The 4604-nt window shown below is 42.1% G+C and overlaps 1 long non-coding RNA gene across 1 annotated transcript in view; it reads left to right on the forward strand.

The window, feature by feature from the left end:
* Nucleotides 1–416: 416 nt before the first annotated feature.
* Nucleotides 417–4604, forward strand: part of LOC147023714 (uncharacterized) — an 11361-nt gene continuing 7173 nt past the window's right edge. Inside the window, exons 1-2 of the long non-coding RNA XR_015060352.1 lie at nucleotides 417–618; nucleotides 732–990. This is a non-coding gene — a long non-coding RNA (uncharacterized LOC147023714). The remainder of the gene's footprint in view (nucleotides 619–731; nucleotides 991–4604) is intronic.

Genomic DNA, 4604 nt, shown 5'->3' on the forward strand with positions numbered 1-4604 from the left:
CCCGCCGGTACACCACCATCTGGCACACCTCCCTCTGACATTCCCTCCCCAGGTGTTTCCCCCCCAGGGACTCCACCCGAGAAGGGTGACGGCGGAGCTACCGCGTTCCACCCGGGGGCGATCGGGGAGTCATCTCCGGCTCGAGTCGAGGCTCACCAAAAGGATCGGAAGCCTCCCTCAAGTGAAACCGCCATCTACTCCCGGAGAGGCCGGCGAATAATACCCCCTCGCCGACTCAATCTGTAAAGGGGATTATCGGCATCCTCGATGCTCATGCCCCTATATGCTCGTTACATAATATATCGATGCTCATTACCATGCTCCTTCAACTCCAAATAATCCTCACTGCTTGGCATGTATGCTTCTGTGGATTGGATAGTTCGCATTGCTTGAAATGTATACTCCTGTCGCGCTGAAGTAATCCTGGTGCGTTAGCTGGGCCTCTAGTTACATTTTAAAGACGGGGAGAATGTGGTGAATGGAAGGTCGTGACGTGTGACCACGTGATGCCCGGCTCGAGCACAGAAGAGATAAAGCTGAGGTTCGGCTCGGCCACGGGGTTTTGTCCCTGGGGCATTGCCGTTGTATGTCGCCGGCTCACTTGGTGCTCATTGAATGGTGAGAACACTGATTGATATATAATACTGATTTATTTTGCAGTGATTAGTTGCGCGTGTGTACCTTACTGCTTGTACTCCATGCTGCGTCTGTATTTCCTGGTGTGCCCGTAGAAGCGGCTTCAATCAAATGGAATAAAGCCTAAACTCTGAAGGTTCTTCTCTCGTCTTCATTTCATGATGATTGCTGATTGTGGTTGGTTGTGCTCCGTGATTGCGAAGAAACGTCACTTCCGGTCTGGCCCAACATGGAGTCCTGAGTCTCCTGCAGGCGGCAAAACGGGGGTGGAGTGCATGGGGCGGTGTAGCAGCGTGGAGGTACTTCTGGCGGTGTATCGGGTGTGGTAAAACTAAAGAAGAAGAAGACAAGCCGGTAGGCGACGATGGTTCACGAGCGATATTTGACGATGTGGATTGTTTCAGAAGTCAAGGATGAGACAATGTGATAATTTTTGACCAAGTTAATGTGGAATAGACAAAGCCGAGAAGCGAACGTCGAGTTCTTCTTGCATTCGCTTCTTAAATATATCAAATTAAAGTCTTTTTGCCTTGAAAAAAAATAAATAGTACCTGAACATTACCTTCACAACAACAACGACACCGCCGAGAATAGGAGCTCATGTGCAAAAATAAATATTACCTCGACATTATACCTCAACATTACCTTCACATTAACAACTGCACCGCCGAGAAGAGGATCTCTTCTGAAAAAAAAAATTCCTCAACATTACCTTCACAACAACGACACGGCCGAGAACAGGATCTCTTGTGCAAAAATAAATATAACCTCGACATTACCTTCACAATGACACCGCCTGGAACAGGATCTCATCTGAAAAAATTAATATTACCTCAACTTTACCTTCACAACAACAACGACACCGCCTGGAACAGGATCTCATCTGAAAAAATAAATATTACCTCAACATTACCTTCACAACAACAACTACACTGCCTAGAACAGGATCTCATCTGAAAAAATAAATATTACCTCAACATTACCTTCACAACAACAACTACACCGCCGAGAACAGGATCTCATCTGAAAAAAAATATTACCTCAACATTACCTTCACAACAACAACTACACCGCCGAGAACAGGATCTCATCTAAAAAAAAAAAAATTACCTCAACATTACCTTCACAACAACAACTACACCGCCGAGAACAGGATCTCATCTAAAAAAAAAAAAATTACCTCAACTTTACCTTCACAACAACAACGACACCGCCTGGAACAGGATCTCATCTGAAAAAATAAATATTACCTCAACTTTACCTTCACAACAACAACTACACCGCCGAGAACAGGATCTCATAGAAAAAATAAATATTACCTCAACTTTACCTTCACAACAACAACTACACCGCCGAGAACAGGATCTCATAGAAAAAAAATTAATACTAGAAGCGAACGTAGTATACTTCTTACATTCGCTTCTGACTTTACCTATAACTGGTTCACAACTGTATACGCAATTTCCGGTTACTTTGGCCTGGATTCGGGATCAGCGATCAAATAACGTAAATCACGATTAAAAATTATTTTTTGATGATGCGAGAGATATCTTTATTAAAATCAGTGGAGGAAATATACACCATGTGTGATATTATTTGGGTCATTCATGTCTCCGACGATGCCTTTATCTCCCGGCATGCATCATTCCCCATGACAAAAACCGGAAACAAAAAAAAACAGAAGCAAAAAAAAAAACAGAAGCAAAATGGTCATTGGCAACTACACGGATTCACAATTGCCAGGGTATTGTGTTGTTTTTGTTGTTTCCTATTCTCTCATGTGCACGCGTTAAGTAATATTCACAAGATAGAAATAAAACCCAATCGTGTTTATACACCGCACAGCGTTTAAAAACAACCGGAAGCAAAAGGTCATAGCTAACAACACGGATTCCAAATAGCCAGGGGTATTGTGTTGTTGTTGTTGTTGTTTCCTATTCTCTCACGTGCACGCGTTAAGTATGCAGCTCACTGCGTTCGCTATAAAAATGATCAACATGATGTGGTACGAGTGAAAGGTTATTAGCTGCAAAATGTCGAAACCCCGGTTTCGTTCAACAACTTTCAAAATTTGACCTTTGCATAACCTTTAAAGGTCACAAAACAATGTTGTGGACATTAAAACAAGGAAACAGGATACGTGCGATAGCTTATTGGGGTTAGTTTGTCGAAGAAGGTCGAAAACCCGGTTCGATTCCCACAACTTTGAAAATTTGACCTTTGTGGCCCTGAAAGGTCAAGGATTATGACCTTTGGTGCAAAACTCCCACCCATTTCTTCAAAACCTATCTTCTCCATCAAAATTGACCGAATCAAACTGAATTTTTTATATATTGTACATATGGCCAATGTGCACAATTTCTCGAGTGGGAATTTCGATTAAAAATCGAGAAAAAACAAAAATTACAAGTTGGCGTGGCTCCGTCCACAATGGGTGTGGGACACCCATCGCCAGGAAGACAAAACGAGGCATGGATATCAACATCATATTCAAGTTTCATCCAAATCGGATCACATCCCATGAAGTTGTGCTCTGGACAGAAAGACAGACATACATACAGACACACAGACACAACAAATATGGTGGTCACTCTGGCTGGCGCTCGTGAACCAATCATCCAGGTGGAGACAATGACTTTGATACGTATACATTAACACTCATACCAGACTTCCACCAACTGGAACATTTGTTTGATGCTTGTCTGGATTCATGTTCAGCAAAATATTGGTTTGTCCTCAACACTTCTGAGGCACAGACAAAATGGGACATGATGCAGGTGAAGAACATGTAGTTTCGGCAAAGTTTGGAATAATTTGTGATGCAAGACAATAATCTTGGCAACTTACATTCCAACCGGAAGGATGGTTTCAGGTAAGCAGGAAGGAGCATCTCTTCTGAGGGGCCTTTGGGGAAAAAAGAAACAACAGAAATATGAAAGATTAAATACATTGATTTCTTCATCAGTTTGATAACTTGTTCAGAAAAGACCACAGAAGGAAATGCATGGATGGAGCAGGTAATCGATGAAAAGGTGAATCAGGTGATGTCATCCAATCAAAGGGAGTTAAAGTTCTTGTTATATATTCTGCATGGGGATGACCATGTCAATAATTCACCTTCCCTCAAAAATTATAATTACAATTATCTCCACAATTAAGGATGTTCTTCTTTAGCGAAGGAAGTATTTACAGCAATGTCGGTGAAAGACAAAGTTCCAAAATTTATTTCAACTTATTGTTATGATCTTGGGGTTGGCTGTGTTTGCACCCAGTGTGTTCACCCCACCTGTCAAAAGGTATTGAAAAATGTTTACCTGTTGAAGGTCTTGCATAGCACATGGCTTCTGCCGTTGCTGCCCTTAATCACGGTGAGGTGTCCATTCAGGTGGCAGACAATGAACAATGTAAGTTGGTGATGAATTCCTTTTCGTCAACAATGAGACCTCACCATGGTTTTCTGCAGCTTTGGAGCCTTCACTATAAAATTTCAGGTTCCTGTTCTTGTGAAATGCAAAATATCCATCAGGAGTGAAATCCCTGTCCTTGACTGTACTTTCAAAAAAGGTTTCGGTGATGGCTCCAATGTGATCTCAGGTACATTCACTTGTTTGGAAGAGTCCGTGTATTGAAGGAAATTGTTTTCAACAGAATACACTCTCGTCAAGTATCCACGGAGGGTATTCATGCACCCCCTCCCCCCCTACCCCACCCCAAGGTCTCTACCAAACCAACTATTTTAAACTTCCTTTAATGGCCCTGTCACATATTTGAGATGTCAACAAAAGCAAATTTTCAAGCATTCTGGCGATATTCAAGATGGCGTCCAAAATGGCCGCCAAAATGAGTGAAATCATGGAATACGGTATATAACATCTCAAAAATGTGGCAAACTGGAAAAATAATCATTGGCATTTGGCTCCTGATCATTAGTTATTCGTTTCTGATAATTGGGCTTCTGTTGACATTCT

This window comes from Eptatretus burgeri, chromosome 7 (assembly GCF_056783735.1).
Source record: "Eptatretus burgeri isolate ZD-2024b chromosome 7, Ebu_testis_v1, whole genome shotgun sequence".
Lineage (NCBI taxonomy): Eukaryota > Metazoa > Chordata > Myxini > Myxiniformes > Myxinidae > Eptatretus > Eptatretus burgeri.